The following is a 19,826-nucleotide window of genomic DNA, read 5'->3' as shown; positions in this document are numbered from 1 at the left end:
CCAAATTGAAAATAACATGATGACAGATTTGCTTTGATACCAAATTTAACAACATGACGGATAAATGAAGATTAGAGTAAGATTATACCTGATTAATGCGTTGGATTGTCTTGATGATGGATTGTGTTGGATAATTGAATATTTATGTGGATAGTTTGGATAGAGCTCTGCTATTCAGAAATAGACAAACTATTTCAACAGAGAAGAACTTTGAGATCAACTCAAGTCTTAAACACTCAAACTTAACTTGTTTATTTCATATGGGCGAAGGCCCTATTTTTAGGCTCGAAGTAGCCGGTTACATAATTGGTTTGCAATCGTTTGATTGCAAAACGACACACATATTTACATTATAGCCCCCTAGACTATTGAGGGTTACACACTTTATGTTACATCAACCGACACTTAATAATTATCCTACCGACACTTCTTATTTAATTACATAACAATCCTTCTACCGACACTTTACATAATGAAAAATATAATAATCCCTTCCACATTGAAAGGACAGATGTCTTTAACAATGGATTGCTTACGTCATTCCATTTTTAAAGACATATGTCCTTTCAATGTGGAAGGGATTATTATATTTTTCATTATGTAAAGTGTCGGTAGAAGCATTGTTATGTAATTAAATAAGAAGTGTCGGTAGGATAATTATGAAGTGTCGGTTGATGTAACATAAAGTGTGTAACCCTCAATAGTCTAGGGGGCTATAATGTAAATATGTGTGTCGTTTTGCAATCAAACGATTGCATACCAATTATGTAATCGGCTCCTTCGAGCCTATAAATAGGGTCTTCGCCCATATGAAATAAACAAGTTAAGTTTGAGTGTTTAAGACTTGAGTTGATCTCAAAGTTCTTCTCTGTTGAAATAGATTCTCTATTTCTGAATAGCAGAGCTCTATCCATATAAATATTCAATTATCCAACATAATCCATCATCAAGATAATCCAACGCATTATTCAGGTATAATCTTACTCTAATCTTCATTTATCCGTCATGTTGTCCAATTTGGTATCAAAGCAATTAATCTGTCATCATGTTATGTTAAATTTGGTATCAAAGCAATTAATCTGTCATCATGTTATTTTCAATTTGATATCAGAGCTAAGTATCGTTCTTATTATGATTATGAATGTTAAATCTTTCGTTTATATAAATACATGTTCATCATGCATCATATATATATATATATTCATCGTTACAAACATTCATCGTTTATTATTATAAACTCATTATTAAATCAAATACCATCCACCTACAAATGTCGGTAGAAGGTTTTTACAATTATGAGTATGTACCAATTAGAAACACATTTTGTTAAAAAAACCTCACCATCAACATCTTATTAAAATATAATAGTATTAAAAAAAAACCCCACCATTAATATCTTATTAAAATTTATAAATTGTAACTTTGAAAGAAAAAATAAATTATCATTTTGTTTCTAAAAACTATAATTATGAGTTTGTCAAGTCTAAACACAAATAAACAAGAATTAAAAATTTTGTTTCTAAGAACGATACTTAGCTCTGATATCAAATTGAAAATAACATGATGACAGATTAATTGCTTTGATACCAAATTTAACATAACATGATGACAGATTAATTGCTTTGATACCAAATTGGACAACATGACGGATAAATGAAGATTAGAGTAAGATTATACCTGAATAATGCGTTGGATTATCTTGATGATGGATTGTGTTGGATAATTGAATATTTATATGGATAGAGCTCTGCTATTCAGAAATAGACAATCTATTTCAACAGAGAAGAACTTTGAGATCAACTCAAGTCTTAAACACTCAAACTTAACTTGTTTATTTCATATGGGCGAAGGCCCTATTTATAGGCTCGAAGGAGCCGGTTACATAATTGACAGTGATATGAAAATGTCACCAAAAGCATACACTGATACAGATGTATCACCTGAAGTATTAAAAACAGATAAATATGAGCAAAAATTATGCAAGTATATATCGGGAACATTTTCCCAAACGGAGCAAAATTACAGCACACATGAACGAGAAACACTAGAATGTCTCAGAACATTGAAAAAATGGAAAGTCGACCTACTCCAAACCAGATTCGAGCTACGCACAGATTCCAAATATCTACTTGGATTTTGGCGATATAAATTACAAGAAGATTATTGTCGTGGACGTTTAATCCGTTGGCAATTACAATTACATCAATTTCACTCATACCTCAAGTATATCAAAAGTGCCAACAATCATATAGCAGCCACACTAACCAGAGAATGGAAGCCATCCTAAAGCAACCCAGATAAGAAGGAACGCTATTCATGGACGATTAACATAAGAATCAAAAAAAAAATATCTGCTTTTTCGAAGGCGGGAAGAATGACGTTAAAAAACCATTATTGAAGACACCTGTCCTTTCAACGTGGAAGGAATTGTATTATTATGTAATTAAATAGAAGTGTCAGTAGAATAATTATTAAGCGTCGATTGTATTATTTGTGATGTAACATAAAGTGTGTAACCCTCAATAGTCTAGGGGGCTATAATGTAAATATGTGTGTCGTTTTGCAATCAAACGATTGCAAACCAATTATGTAACCGGCTCCTTCGAGCCTATAAATAGGGCCTTCGCCCATATGAAATAAACAAGTTAAGTTTGAGTGTTTAAGACTTGAGTTGATCTCAAAGTTCTTCTCTGTTGAAATAGATTGCTATTTCTGAATAGCAGAGCTTTATCCATATAAATATTCAATTATCCAACACAATCCATCATCAAGATAATTCAACGCATTATTCAGGTATAATCTTACTCTAATCTTCATTTATCCGTCATGTTGTCCAATTTGGTATCAAAGCAATTAATCTGTCATCATGTTATTTTCAATTTGAGAAGGAATTGTATTATTATGTAATTAAATAGAAGTGTCGGTAGAATAATTATTAAGCGTCGATTGTATTATCTGTGATGTAACATAAAGTGTGTAACCCTCAATAGTCTAGGGGGCTATAATGTAAATATGTGTGTCGTTTTGCAATCAAACGATTGCAAACCAATTATGTAACCGGCTCCTTCGAGCCTATAAATAGGGCCTTCGCCCATATGAAATAAACAAGTTAAGTTTGAGTGTTTAAGACTTGAGTTGATCTCAAAGTTCTTCTCTGTTAAAATAGATTGTCTATTTCTGAATAGCAGAGCTCTATCCATATAAATATTCAATTATCCAACACAATCCATCATCAAGATAATCCAACGCATTATTCAGGTATAATCTTACTCTAATCTTCATTTATCCATCATGTTGTCCAATTTGGTATCAAAGCAATTGATCTGTCATCATGTTATTTTCAATTTGGATGACGTAAGCAATCCGTTTTTAAAGACATTTGTCCTTTCAATGTGGAAGGGATTATTATATTTTTCATTATGTAAAGTGTCGGTAAAAGGATTGTTATGTAATTAAATAAGAAGTGTCGGTAGCATAATTATTAAGTGTCGGTTGATGTAACATAAAGTGTGTAACCCTCAATAGTCTAGAGGGCTATAATGTAAATATGTGTGTCGTTTTGCAATCAAACGATTGCAAACCAATTATGTAACCGGCTCCTTCGAGCCTATAAATAGGGCCTTCGCCCATATGAAATAAACAAGTTAAGTTTAAGTGTTTAAGACTTGAATTGATCTCAAAGTTCTTCTCTGTTGAAATAGTTTGTCTATTTCTAAATAGCAGAGCTCTATCCAAAGTATCCACATAAATATTCAATTATCCAACACAATCCATCATCAAGACAATCCAACGCATTAATCAGGTATAATCTTACTCTAATCTTTATTTATCCGTCATGTTGTTAAAATTGATATCAAAGCAATTAATCTGTCATCATGTTATTTTCAATTTGGTATCAAAGTTAAGTATCGTTCTTATTATGATTATGAATGTTAAATCTTTTGTTTATATAAATACATGTTCATCATGCATCATCATCATATATATATATATATATATATATATATATATATATATATATATATATATATATATATATATATATATATATATATATATATATATATATATATATATATATATATATATATATATATATATATCATCTTTACAATTTATTATTATAAACTCATTATTAAATCACAAAAGACAAAGAAGGTGAACCCCCACCATCATATTGCTTTTCTCAAGTGAGGCTTCCTGTACACCCTCCGATCATCGGTCACGCGTCGACGACCTCTTCCATCACTGTTGGATCATCTCCGACGTATCCTCCTGAGCGCCATCAGTTGACAACATACAACCGACGTTGTGATGGTTCCGTTTTCTAGATCCACCGCCAGAAAACAAAACTAAAACAGCAGTTTCGGTGCCAATAACTCTTATTACCAGTCGATCCCATGGAGTCTTTGACTCCAAAAACTAGTAAAAGGTCTTACAATGGCTAATGGATGAAATCGAGACGTCATACGGAAACCAAGTTAATTTTCCAAATTAGAAGCTTGAAGATTTATGTGAAATTGAAGGCTAATTAGATAATTTGGAGGAAGCCAAAGAATTGGACATGAGTTGGGTTAACCGAAAACTTACCTGCGACGAAATCATCACCATCCAGACTGTGTCCAGCTGCCGCATCCTTATTCATCACCGTCAAGCCTAAGTTCGAGCACCATCAATCGTCAGTCGCTAACACTTGCACCGCCGGCGATAGCGACTGCCACTAGCTGAGCAGGATTTCAAGCACCACCAATCACTACCTGATTCATTCCGAGGATCAACATCACCCGCAATCCCAGATCAACGATAATGATGCCCAATGAGAAAACCAAGACCACCATCGATCTTCCACAACAGACGTTCTCCAGCGGGGAACCACTAAACCATCACTGTCGTGCTACCTCCTGTCGACCTAGTTAATCAGCATCGCCGACCAAGTCGAGCTTTTGTCTCCTTTCAGGCCACGAACTCTGACGTCAAGACTATTCATCACCCATATTTATCCAGATAGGACCTTTCATCTTCGTGTTCATTAAGCACCCAAGTACCCCATCCTTTCACATAGATGACAAAAAGGAAATAGGGCTCTGGCCCACATCTCGCATGGAGCCTTCAACAATTTCATATTGGGTTGATTATCTCCTAACTTTGCTCAAAACTCGAATACGGACTATTATTTTTCAGATGGGATCATAATCTAAACAGGCTGTCGACATTTCAATATTTGGCCTCCTCTAAGAGGGCTAAACAATCTATTATGGGCTCAACAAGTATTTAGGCTCCAACAACCTTTTGGGCTCCCATTAAATTACATTTTTAATGGGTTAATTAAAAAAAAATGACCATATCAGAAGCTAAGAGTCTGCCACTTGACGAATACTGCATCCTTCACTCGGCAAAACACTTATTCAGAATATACATTGCGATCCAACCCCCTCTATTTACTTCAAGGGGGGGGGGGGGGGGGGGGGGGGGGGTTGAGGTTTCAAAGGACTACAAAGGTTATAATTTTACCTCATCTATGGTTGTTGTTTTCTTTTTAATCTTTGAAAGTAGTTAATCTTTGAAAGTAGATCCTATAGCGGGAATAAAACTAGTTTATGTTGTTCAAATTTTAAAGTCTTTCGTTGCTAATCTTATATTTTAGAAACAAATTTTGAAAAAAAAACTCCAACAAAAAATTATTTTGATTGACCCTATTTGAATTTTGTGTGTAGTTTTTGTGTTCGGTATTGAGAACCGTAGGGTGAGGAGGCATTGTTTTGGTGAGAGGGTAGGGTTTTGTTCTTTCAACATTTATTGTTTTTCAAGGGTGAGCATGGATATTATTTCAAGAAAAGTTGGAAACGATTTTTGATGGAAAATTGTCGTGACAAAATATAATCATACTTTTGTGAGAAGCTAATGATTACAAAAATCACCAGGTTACATTCCTGCATTGGGGATCTAATATTTGCAAGAAGATCGGAGATTGATTTAATTTGGGTGCAATACTCCATTATGATGGAGTCTTCGATCACAATATTACATAACTTGTCATCAAGTTCCATAGATTTGGCCTCTTTATTGTCTTGAAATAATTCTTCAACCGATTTCCAAATTTGACAAGCAGTAGGGTTGATTTGAATGATTGTTTGAAGTAGGTGTTGGGTTCCTTAAACTATTTTTTGACAACCGCATCAACCATGGTCCATTATGGATCGTCTTGTTTGTTGGAGGAGCCATCAATGTGATAAAAAAAAAAAAAACAGAGTACCTGATACAATGAGTTTTGAGTAGTTTCCTCCAAAATCATAGCCCAATCGATCTAAATCGAGAAAAAGAACATATGATTTTATATTAGCGATGCAATAAATCTAATTTGTGGGATTGGGTGTGGAAGTCGAACGAGATTCCAACATTATAGAAGAGGATGACGAATGTGAAGAAGAAGCGGGAAAAAGATTGCAAGGATCAACTAGAGTTGTGGAGAATCGGCAGATATCTTATTATAAACCAATTTTCCCATAACTTTGGCGTATTGCCTTCGCATTCATTTAAGTACACAAAATACATATCGGGTTGAATACAAACAACTTGTGTTAACTAAAAAGCTAGGCTAACTAAATTATGCGTTTCGTATAAAATACACAACACTATGCATACAAGATAATATACGTCTAACAAAATATTATTGTTTGATAAACCCATTATTTATTAATATGAACTATATTTATTAATATGAACTATATGGGAATCATGTGCGCCCGTTGGCGCTGAGTCGTATTTTTTTTGTTCTTTCAGGTTCTATATCTAACTTGTACTAAAGAAGAAGTGGAGTTAAGCCACCCACAAACAATAAAATATCGATAATTGAAGCATCAGATGGCCTTAAATTCTCCATTTAATCCACTAATGATCTCGATCGTTGATGCCTAAGAAACCAATGGGAATATGATTAGGCTAAAGTGAAAGAAATAACAACATACCTTACTCTTTTTACCAATATATAGTCAACATACTTTATTTTTCTATCATAATAACAACGTACATATGTTTTTACCAATAACAATGTGCGCTTTACTCTTTCCTTTGAATATTCTTCATTAGGTGTCGTCTTTTGTCCACTGAAACAAAAAATAAAGTCAAATTCCTTTCTCTTTATTTCTTTAAAACAGTTAAGTATTATGACAAAAGTACCCTCAAAGAATGTTTTTTTGCTAACATATACAAATCAATAAGCAAAGTGACTATTATTTTTTAATTTGGTAAACTAAAATAACTAAAGCTGATGTGAGATCAAACCTTCAATAATACCATGATTGGTCATGATATTCTTTATTTCTTTAAAACTCTTCCTTTCTTAACATCTACAACAATATCTATATTGCTTCCACTTGTAGATGAGTTGGCTTTCTTTTGGTTTTGAGTGGAGTAGAATGTCGATCTCTCTTGTATTTTCGTTTTGAGTGTTGACATTGGCTGCATTTCTGGTGATGTAGTTTCATCCAATGTTGCCTGCAAGCTAACATAGGTAATGTTATATAGCATTCATAGTTTTACCTCTGGAATTAGAAACTTACATATCCAAGATAATGTTAAAAAGGTGAAAAAATATCCAATTCATATAATAAAACTTCAATTAAAAAAAATAAAAGAAACCCACTAGGACTAATTCCATATTTGCCATTGGGATGTTTTTGAAATGCTTCACATGGATTCCCCTTTCTTTTTGTCCCTTGGTGCTTGATCGTCTGCATATCGATCATTACATTCTTGTGGTTTTAACATTATATTTATACATCATACATGTACAAACACAAATAAAAAGAATGAATTTCAAAATAATATTAATTAAAAAGAAGCAAAATACCTGTAAACGACAATTATTCTATCATATGTAGGTTCTTGTATTGTGATCTTACTCATCAAACTCCGTAAACTGATATTTAAGTTCTCAATCTGGAACCTTTCAACATACATCTCATCTGGATATTGGTCATTTGTAATTTCATCATCTTTCTTTTGATCATTCATAACTCGTGCACTGGGTTTTTTAGAAAAAAAAATTGTTCTATCCTGCAACCATAATCAAGAATTGGACACCAACAAACTCTCTATATAAATAAGTAAAATTTATAAGCAAACTTACCTTCTTATTCTCATAATACATACCTGTCACACCCCCAAACCGGAACGGCGGAAACGTTCGGGGGCGGATGACTTCATGTGGTAACGTAACAAATGAATACATAGTAAAGAAAGCAATACAACCATCATATATATAATTGAAAGTTTACAATGTTAAAAGGTACATGTTCAAAACCAATTACAATATGATGCCAAAATATGAATTTAAACTGGCACCACAACGTCCCTTCTTCAAAACCTGTTTGTTACCTGTAATTACTGAATACCTGGGACATACAAGTAGTTTTGAAAGACTAGATCAACATTTAAGCTGGTGAGTTTCATAAGTATTAAATGACAATGTTTGTATGAAATGAAATGTTTTGTTCTTGTTTGTTTGTACCTAGAAAATCCTATATTTTCTACTAGCATAAATGTAGCCTTCTTTCAAGACCAATGTTTGTTTCTAGAAAATGTATGTACGTATAAAATCTCCAAGACATCTGAAAAACCCCGTAAATCAATGTGTTTTTAATACTCCATGTGAGTTTTATAACCATGCTATTGACTAGAAATGCCTATACACAACGTTCTTCAGGCGTTGGAATGTTCTGACGTTTGTCACCCCAAATGGTGGACTGTAGGTAACAGTCAGGGCGCGAGTTGTCAAGCCCGTATAGATCTATACACAAACACCATGCTCCCCCTCCAAGGGATTCTGGTATATAATACAGTACTTCAAATGGATACTCGAACGTACGTGAAGTTGATGTCTCACAAAACTTAGTATAAAACAGATTTACGTGTGAAAATGTTCATTTAAATGAACATCCCCTAAGACTGGGATAGCTATGAAAAATGACGTGAAATCTTTAGATATGCATTTGAAAATATTTTACCCTTTGCTCAACAGGATACAAATGGAGTAGAGTTTCGTAAACTATATATGTATATTTTTGATGTAGAAGACAAGTTTGTAAACAAAACATATATGTATATTTTCGATGTAGAAGACAAGTTTGTAAACAAAACATATATATGTATATGGTTATATACATATATATATATATATATATATATATATATATATATATCAACTTTAAAAGATGATTTGGTATGTTTCGTAATTGTTGTTCATATTCTTACGTTTTTATTAGAAACTTTGCATGAAATAATCCTTAAGTTTGATACTAAAGAGCTTTTTGTACTTATCACTTTTGTAAAAATGGTAATTAAACATATTTAAATGATTGTGTTTTAACTTCCTCAATGAATAAACATTGCTCAAAAATGTTAGAAGGTGTTAATAAATCCATAAACCACTTTTGACAGTTTTACCCTTTACTATCCCTGTTTTTAGAAAACTCATAGAAAAATCATCGTAAGTCAAAAACTGAATCCGTCACCTCTGAGAGTTTATAAAATGAGTCTACCTTGTTCCTAATTTTTATTATGATTTTTAGTGGTCTCAAACTAGTGTGAAAATGAACATCTTCACAGACTGGTCCGAAATCACTTCTGAAATGACAGACAATTTTATAAAAATCGCCATAAACTGTAGAAAAATCGTATGAATGCATGAAAGTAGTTCTCAGAAAGGTATAAACGTGAACTATTTGCATATTGTACAGATTTTAAATATATTAAGTTTAAGATGGTCAAAACAGTCCGTGAACAGGACTCAACTTTTCTGTAGAAAGCTGTCATTTAAATTTAAGTTATGTTTAGTGCTCTAACTTGTATCCCCGCCTTAAAACTTGAAGAAAACATGAAAATGTAGGGGTATGAACTCACCTTATGTGAATACTTGAAGAATGGAAGGTTGAAGATGAACTTTTGATTGTTGGTTTGATGTTCCAAAACAGCCACTCTTTTGGCTATGTTGCTGTCACGAAAATTTCACAGCAAAAGAGCAAGAAAAGGGTAGTTTACTCACTATTTTGAATCAATAATTTTGAGTATCATAACAAGTAACTTCCCAGGGGTATTTGGTGGTAAAAATATCAAGCAAAAGGAAGGTGTAGATGGGTGAAATGGTGGCTGAAACACAAAAGGGACAACAACCCTTTAGTTCATGGTTTTGATGGCTTTGGAAGGAAGTTCTTGTGCTTGAAAATGAGATGAAGGTTGAGAGTAATTCCCTAGAGTATTAGCTGGTCAAATGAGGGTAAAATGAAGAGGAAATTTCGTGGATATGAAGGAGGAAAGAGTGGAAGAGGATAAGGGGACAAAACCTAGACTAGCTTGTGATGGGATGTGAGTTTAAGTGATGTGATCTTGTCTAGCCACTTGCTTGGGTGGTTTCTTTGTGATAGAGTTAGTTAACTAACTAACTACTAGTTATTTAGTTAGTTAGGAGTTCTAGTTAAGGAGAGGGAAGGTCTTAATCTCTAAAATTAGAAGAGGGATTAATAAGCATTCTTAGTAAAATATCTTAAGTGATTAAGCACTTATTAGTTAAGTTGGCACATATCTCCACCAATTCTCTTATCTTAATTGATTTAGAAATCATATTCTTTACATGAAATCACTTAAATCATGACCCATAACTAGTCATTCACTAGATAATAATACATATGTACAAATACATACATGTATACTTAGTATAAAATAACAATGTAGTTTCTGTGTATTTGAACTTTAATGTTTATGTTTTATTCTTTTTATTCAAAAACACTTAAATACATTCTAATTATACCTTATAATAATTCATTTTATATTTTTCTTTATTTAAATATAAAATTTATTGACCAATGTATAATTTCGTGACATTTAACCGGTTAACCATATTGTTAAACACGTTTTGTCACTTTGGTTCGTATATTTGTCAAATTTAGATCCTCCACGTCTATTCAGCAAACCTTTTACATAGAACCTAATTTACTTATCAACTAGAGACATGTTAATACAAAAATTAAGTTTGTTGCATTTAAATGATGTTATATGTTAATTTCACAAACTGGTGATGGTTCGTAGTCATACATCATCACGAAATTTATCAATTGTTACTTGTTTTATATTTCACAATAACTTATTTAAATAAATGAGGTTAAATTCCTTTAACCATTCTTGATAAAATACTTATATTGCTTAATAATCAAAACATAGCATCGTACGATCGTTCTTATTTTTAACAATTGTTACATTCTCCCCCCATTAAAAGAATTTCGCCCCGAAATTCAACTTGTAGACGGTATATCACTAAACAATTGGGGGTGTTTTTTTATTTGATCCTCGCATTCCTTAGTGAATTTCGGTCCTCGCTTGGCGTTCCAACGAGCCTTCACTATGAGCATGCGACTTTGTTTTGTCCTTTTGACCTCCTGTTCCATGATTTCCACCGGTTCTTCGATGAAGTTTAGACTCCCGTTGATTTCAATTTCATCCAGTGGAATAACAAGAGTCTCATCAGACAAGCTCTTCTTCCGATCCTAGGATGCCTTCAATCATTCACGGGTTGAACAATCTTCTTTGTAGTTTCTCGTATGATCTGGGGGCTGGTGAGAGTGTTGTTAGGAACTTGCAAGTTAGCTATTTGCATGTCACCTACCTCATCCCATCAAAGGGGTGATCTACACTTGCTTCTGCAGAGAGCTTCGAATGATGCGACTTTGATGTTAATGTAATAGTTGATGTTGTATAAGGATTCGATGAATGGTTCTTCCTCTTTGTCTTTCAGTTTGAGGGTGATAAAAAGGACTTCTTTAACGACTATTGAAAACACGAGGCGAATCGCCTGTCCCTTATCCAAAATGATAGATAGTGGTATACTATGCAGTCTCGCAATTTTCTTATGATATGCTCCTGTCAGCTTTTCTATTTTTCTTTGTATCCTTGGTCGGTAGAAAGTGTGTGGGTTTGGTTGATTTGCCTACGATCGCTCAAGTGGTAGCATGTCCATCCACTGTCATGGGTAACTTGTCATGGAGATCATGGTATGACTCATAACTGATTCATCTATCATATCTTTGTGTTTATAAGTCGTATATAATTAAGATTGAAAAGTCAGTCGAATCGGTGATTCTATTCTAAGCCCACATCCAAACAAGGAAAAGGATTTAAAGCAAAATTACCAACCCTAATTCTATAGAATCTTAATTATATAGGGCTCCAATATATACACTTAGTAATCATAGATTCACTAGTATGGGTCCATAGTCTCTACTTGAGTGGGGTGATTAATTTGGGTGAGATGACATTTACAACAACCCTTTTCCACAATTACTGCACTTAGGTTGATTTTTGAACTCGGGTTGCCGTACGGATGGTATTCGCAGGAGAACTTCTGGGAATATATCGAGAAGGTTACGAGATTTTTCAACATCCATGATGTTTTTCTCTTCTTGTTTCTTATCCACATCACGGGCTTGGACGGCGTGGCACCTCCTGTGTAGGTACTTCTGAGTCTTGTTGTAAAAGGTGAGTCGGGGGTTTGTGTCCGGTTTGCCGCCATAGACAACGAGGGTTCTATTACTCGATGGGTTTAGGCGAATGGCCTTTTCATAATAAATGATATCGGTATGGTGAGGAAACTAACTAATACGTTGTTAAAATGAAAATGTCGTAAATTTTTATTGTGACCGGTTTTAGGATGATTTGAACGAATTGGTTGATTTAGTGTTAGAGTGCACCCTATATACACGTCTCTAGTGCTTTTGATTATTCCAATTCTACTGTAAATATTTCGTTTAAGTTTTTGAGGTTTTTGGTTGAGAAATTGATTAAATCTATGACTCACAATACTCCTCTCCGCGTTCCTATTATATCGTGTCCATGCATATGTGCTATCGGTAATGAATGTACCGAAATCTCAGCGGGGTCTATTATTGCTTTCCCATGCTCTGTTGCTAAAACACTTCCGACGCTCCTGACATCTTTTTTTTAGTCTCTGAGAACTCCTTTATGAAACGCCCTACTTCTCCATATCTGTAGCAAGTCCGACTCATCCCAGCTTTTGTGTTTAGGGCGGTCTGTTGAGCCGACAACCTACAGAAATTTGTGGTATGCCCCTTTTCATTACAGTTCTTGCAATGCATTTCCCTACACTTTCCTTTGTGATGAAAGCTACACTTGGTGCATTTTGGCAGGTTTCCAACATGTGGTCTTGTCGGCACTGAGGTAGTAGGGATGGTGGTGGTATAGAATGTCACTGTTTGTTGTCTTTTGGTAGGTTCTTGATTTGGGGCATCGCTGCAGGAACATACTCAGGGTGTCCCTGGTTGTTATTACGATTGGAACTTTCGGCGCCGTTCTCGCTTTTGTTTGTGTCGTTAGCACCGAAGTGCGCCATGAATGCTATCACGGCGGCTGTTACAACAATTTAAATCTTGTAGGGTCTATTTATAAAACTAGCGTTGCACCACTATGCTGATTACCTTCATGTGTCGGGATGATTCTATTTCACGAGTGGCCTCCTCTGTTCTCAGTTCTGTGATGACTGTCCACGTTGTAGCTGTAAGGGTTCTTTGTCCTAATATGACTATCTCCTTTTCTAAGGAGTGTAGGTGATCCGTATTGTTCTCTTGATCTGCTCGCCGGTCTATGGGTATGTGACAACCCAAAGTTCGTTCCTTCGTCGTAACCCGATACGTCATTAAAAATCCGTTGTATTAAATTCGTTCCGTTAACCTTTGCGTTAAATAAATTTTATCGCGACAATTATTTTGATTTCGTAAATGTCGGAATGTGTTATAATCATTAAAAATATTTTCCATATTTGTTTGGAAAATTATTATTTCATGTAAATCGTAATTACGACAAATTGATCGGGTTCGACCAAAAGCACCGTCTAACGGCAGTATCGGGTAGAATTCCTCCGGGGCACAAACTCAACCCCTATATAAGGGATTGAGTGACATCATCTTGAGACTTTTACTCTCTCTCTAAAAACTTTCTCTCACTACTCTCTCTCTAGAACTCGAATTGGCCCAAAAACCTCATTTCAAGCTTCATTTTGGTAAGAAATCTATCCTAGCATGTTTCTAAGCTTCTTTATCATTCAAATTCATGTTGGAATCACTCAAAAACATCCATGGACATGTGTTTACGGTTGGGGACCCTCCCAAAACTGTGAACACCTCATATGAGGGTTTTGAAGCCTCAAAACCCCTCCAAAACACTTCTAAGACTTAGATTCGGACTAGAAACTTGCATGCATGAGCTTAGGACCCCAAAATCGCACAAAATGAGGCTTGGACATGAGTTTACGCCCCAAGAACCCTCTTGGACCGTAAACCCCCATGCAAGAACCGTAAACACCTCTTAAGGTGTTAAAGATGCCCTTAAACACCACCACAAGTTTCCAAACGTGTCTAGGACCTTCCACTTCATCATTTGAAGCAATGAACCATACAAGAAGGGACCAAACATGATTTAACAGCCCAAGAACATTCTTGGACCATAAACCCACCTCCTTAGGCCGTAAACACCCCTCAAAGGGTGTTAAGGTGCCTTTAACCCCTTGAAAAGCTTAGTTTTGGACCTAGAATTACATGTGATTGAATTACAACCATCAAAGCCCTTAATTCATGGACAAACATGAGTTTACGGTTGTAAACTCATGAGTTTAAGGTAGTAAACTCCCCAAGAACATCTCCTTAGACCTTAAACTCATTTCCAAGACCATTTCAAGTCCCGATCACTTCCTAAGCCATGAAATCGACCCTAGAACCTTCCCGTGTGCATTGTAAGACTTTGTAGCATCCAAGAACACAACAACCATGAGTTTACGGGCGTAAACTCATGGGGAATGAGTCATCAGAACTGTAAACCCTCTTATGAGTTTACTCTTGAGGAGTAAACTCCATATCCGAGCCTTATACGTCCCTAGATGTCACCCGGGTCACTCTAAACACTTGATTTGAAGTGTTTTCGCGTCTTGGAGTGTATAATCATATCTAATTAGTGATTTAAAGTCTACTTAGATACATTTGCATATCATGTCATATTACATAAGAACCTTACGCATTATCAACCCCCGAACTGATACTTAGCATCCAATCCGACACGCTTCTCGACCAGTGAGTTGATACCCCTACCCTTTTTCAAATGTTTTTCACTGTTTTCAGGGGGAATACAAGCAAAAGTACAAGGAAATCTTGTACTCCAACTTATTGTTTTCAGTTCAATTGATTTCATTCTGTATGTTCTAATGTTAAAAACTGTGTTTATCAAATAGTTCGAATTACGAAGTAGCTTTCAGACTAGTCACAGATTTCATGACAAAATGCTACAATCTAAAATTATATTTTATAATCTACGAATACGAATACGAAACTATAAGTAGGAATACAACGAATAGGAATACTAAAGTAATCATGCGAATACGAATACGAATACAAATACGAATACGAATACGAATATGAATAGTATTAGGGATACGAATACAAATACGAATACGAATACGAATACGAATACGAATACGAATATGAACAGTATTAGGAGTAGGATTAGGGATACGAATACGACTGTGAATACGAATACAAATACGAAATCGCATACGAATCCGAATAGTATTAGGAGTAGGATTAGGGATAGGAATACGACTGCGAATACGAATACGAATACGAATACGAATACGAATACGAATACGAATACGAATACGAATACGAATACAAATATGAATGGGATTAGGAATATGGCTAGGAATACGAATACGAATACGAATGCGAATGCGAATACGAATAGGACTACAAATATAATATGAATACAAATATAAATTATAACTATGAATATGATTAAGAATAGGAATACGAATACAATGGCATGTATCTAGGTACACTCCAGTGAAACACCATTAGGATATCAGAATACGTAGTTAATACAATGAGTACGAATGGTAATCAATCATTGCAACGAAATTCAATAACTAAACTTACCTTTAGGAAAATATGGGATTTTCCTGGGGAAACATTGAACATAACCACGTTTTACAAAATACATCTCTTAAATTGATAACCAACATTCATGAAAGTATGGGACTTTTCTGGGATCATTATTAAACATAACCAGAACCATGTAACCAACAATTAATCAAACATTACTTTTAAGAAAATATGGGATTTTCTTGGATAACAAACTTTTCGGAAAACCAAAGGAAACTCGTACATTTTCACAAAACAACCATCTTATGAACTCACCAGCTTTATGCTGATTTTCAAACTGCTTGTACTCTCAGGTTCATATTAGACAGGTACCCGCGATCTTTTGGGAGAAGTCGGAGCGTACATAAGACTCGTCTCTACTTTTGTTCATATGATATATGTATAATACTTGTAACACTTTACTTTTGAACAGATGTAAATTCTAATATGTAATGTAATGGTTGTTTACTCTGCTTACTATGTACATTGGATTTGATACTCAACGTGGAGTCCTCCCCGGAAATGTTTCCGCCTAAGGTTTTCGGGGTGTGACGGATTGGTATCAGAGCCCTTGTTTATAGTGAACTAGTATACCAAACCTTACATGGTATAAGACTATAAACACTAAAGGGCCTAAGTGCTCTGAACTAAAAGTATACCTCAAAATATAAGTATTTTCAAAAGCATACAAAGTATCCCCAAACGTCGAAATCCTTAACTACAAGTAGAACCGAACATAAGTAAATGGGTGTTGTGCACTGTGGTTAAAACTGGGTAGTTATGTAGTCGTGTCCATGATCAATATAGCCTGGCCAACTATATTCATTCGAGACACGGCCAACATGTGCTTGGGAGTGATTGTGGTGTGCGACATGCCTAAAACCTACCCAATACCCAAACAATGAGCCGTCGTTGCAGCGAGACAAGAAATACTATGGGAGTATTTCTCGAGCCAAATCCGTTATAGAATTCCTCATCCCAGCATTGCTCCTCAATCATCCCTTTTAGCGATAATTTATCTGTTTTGATAACTCCTTCCTGCTTTATCGCTTAATAGAATTCTATGTATGTCATAAAGAGATATCCTTTGTATTATATCTCTTGATTTAATTCGGAGGACTTAGCATCCTCTCTTTCCTGATCTTATTAGATTAAGATGCCTCCAAGAAAGAGACTCAGCTCAAAGACCAACAACAACCCTCCTCCAACACCACCTTCTCTTCAAATCGATCTTGTAACTCTTCAGTCAGCTTTAACTGTAGCATTCTCAACAACCATGTCGCAAACGAACCCCGGTAGTTCAGGAGGTGGTCCCCAGCCTCAAAACCAGGAAGGTAGCCAGGGACACCGAAAGGAGTGTTCCTATAAAGACTTTATGAATGCAAAACCCACATTCTTCGATGGCACTGGATGTGTCATTACTCTAACTCCGTGGTTAGAGAAGATCGAATCTATCTTCGAAATTTGTGCCTGTTTCGAATCCAACAAGGTGAAGTTTGCCGCCTGCACTCTCACCAATAAAGCTTTGACTTGGTGGAACGGCCGAGTCAAATCTCTAACTCTACCTGTAGCCAATGCTATGGGTTGGGAAGTTATGAAGGAACTTCTGCATGCAGAGTATTGCCCTCGGGGTGAAATTAAGAAGCTGGAACATGAACTCTGGAACCTGAAGATGAAAGGTTCCGACATCACTGCCTACACATCCAGATTTGATGACTTAGCGCTTCTTTGTCCAGGGATGGTTACCCCGGAAAGTAAGAAGATTGAGAGGTTTATCTAGGGATTAACCCAGCCAACCAAAGGGAACATCTTAGCTGCGAAGCTGGATACATACGACAGCACCAAATGCCTAGCGCAAATCTTGATCGACCATAGTGAGGACGTAGAGGAAGCAGCTACCACTCTTGAGCCTACAGAAAGAAGTGGTGAGAAAAGAAAGTACTGGTAGGCGGGGGAGAAATGTTAGCCTTCACAAAAGTTCTCGAAGAAACAACAGATGGTGGCCGTCCACGCTGCCACTACCCCTGCTACTGTTTTTGTTGTAGGTTTCCCAGCCCAAGCACCTATCACCGGATATGCCAGTGTTCTTCCGTGGTGTAACCAGTGCAGTTACCACCACTATATCCCCGGTCCCTATCGTGTAAAAAAATTTTACAAAAATTGTGGCCAAGAGTGTAACACCCCAAAGTTTGGAAAGTCAAGAAAAGAAAGAAGACCTCAATTTTAAGGAGAGACTCGGCGAGTCCATGGAGGGACTCGGTGAGTCCGAACGGGATCCGGGTCGAGGTGTAAGTGACTGACTCGGCGAGTCGGCCAAGGAGACTCGACGAGTTAGGTCTGAACGAGGAAAACCTTAAATTCGGGACTTGGAGCCTATATAAGCGTCTCATTCTCCTTCCTAGGGTTCCTTTACTGCCTCTCTACCCCAGAACACCAAACCCTAGCCGCCATATCCGTTTTTGAGCTAGATCTTGCCTTGAAGAGTGCACTAAAGCTTGGAGGAGGAAGAAAGACCTTGGAGGTGCAAGAAGGGACTGTAGATCTGGGATTGTGGAGTCATTTCAGAACAATTGGAGGTAATAAGCTGTTGCTTGGACTCCCTTTTTGCATCTAGACCTATTCTTATATGTGAGTTTTGGTCATTGTGGTATGTTATGTAACCAATTCGAGTTGGAGGTTCAGATCTGAGGTTGCTACCTCAGATCCATGTTGGTTTTGGTCTTGAATCCCCTAAAGTATCAGCCCTTGGTATGTTGAAGAAGCATGTTTGCCATAAACCCTAATTTAGTGTGTTTTGAGCGTAGATCTCTCAATCTACACGTAAAGTTTGCCACTTTACGTGGGGAATAGGCCCTAGAAGTATGGGTCTATGAGTTGGAAGTTCTGTTTGGCTCGAAAAGCCACTGCATGGATTGAGGACTGGATAGACTCGGTGAGTCCTTCGAGTGGACTCGGCGAGTAGCTTGAAGATGAGGAGGAACTCGACGAGTAGGATGAGCAGTTCGTCGAGTCGGTTGAAGTTAGGCATGGACTCAGTGAGTTGGACGAACAACTCGACGAGTTGGTTGAAGATTGTCTAGGACTCGGCGAGTCTGTTCTTGGACTCGGCGAGTCAGATCGCGAAACCCTAAACCCTTCGAGTTGGGGCTCGAATCAGTGAGTCGGGTGGTGACTCAGCGAGTTGGACAGGACAGGACTTGGAACTAGTTGGACTCGACGAGTCATGGACTGACTCGGCGAGTCGAGTCGCGGATAAGAAAGACCCTGAGCATATGAACTCGGCGATTCAGTAGGTAGACTCGGCGAGTAGGGTTGACCTGGAAGGTTGACATTGACCAGGATTTCGACCTTGACCAGAGTTGACCTAGTGACTTTTGGAGGTCAGTTGGACTAAGTGTTATATTGGCTTTTGAAGCTCGAGGAGCTAGTGGAGCAGCAGTCGAAGTCAGAGGTCAGGTAGCAGTCAAAAGGATTAGCAGCAGTAATTCAGCATCATCAGGTGAGTTTCCTTCCAGTAGGAACGGGTCTAAGGCCACAATGCCGGCCCATTTAGCTTGCAGTAGTTTTTGGATTTCTATCTGATGCAGTAGTTAGTATGTTTGATGCCTTCGTGGCTCAGACAGAATTTATGTGTTATGTGTTCCGGGCTACGGCCCGATGTATTATGCAGTACACGTGTGTTCATGCTAGTTGATATGTTTATGTTATGTTCAGTTAGTCCGGACTTCGGTCCGATGCAGGGGGCAAGGCCCCAGTTAGCCCGGACTTCGGTCCGATGCAGGGGACAAGGTCCCAGTTAGCCTGGACTTCGGTCCGATGCAGGGGAAAAGGTCCCAGTTAGTCCGAACTTCGGTCAGA

General features: G+C 36.6%; 1 long non-coding RNA gene and 1 pseudogene across 4 annotated transcripts; one reads left to right on the top strand and one right to left on the bottom strand.

Annotated features, from left to right (window-relative positions):
* The first annotated feature begins 1,806 nt into the window (after positions 1–1,806).
* LOC145037425 (uncharacterized) lies at positions 1,807–6,105 on the top strand. Of its 4 annotated transcripts, XR_013678849.1 has the most exons (4): positions 1,807–3,258; positions 3,724–3,802; positions 5,715–5,809; positions 5,922–6,105. It is a non-coding gene; the product is annotated as an uncharacterized LOC145037425 (long non-coding RNA). The 4 variants fall into 4 exon arrangements; XR_013678848.1 differs by lacking the exon at positions 5,715–5,809; XR_013678846.1 differs by having other exon boundaries at positions 5,715–6,105.
* Positions 6,106–7,314: 1,209 nt separating this feature from the next.
* LOC145036120 (uncharacterized) overlaps positions 7,315–19,826 on the bottom strand; it is a 47,437-nt pseudogene continuing 34,925 nt past the window's right edge.

This window comes from Lactuca saligna, chromosome 3 (assembly GCF_052625555.1).
Source record: "Lactuca saligna cultivar CGN05327 chromosome 3, ASM5262555v1, whole genome shotgun sequence".
NCBI lineage: Eukaryota > Viridiplantae > Streptophyta > Magnoliopsida > Asterales > Asteraceae > Lactuca > Lactuca saligna.
This window is presented reverse-complemented; position numbering and strand designations above follow the sequence as displayed.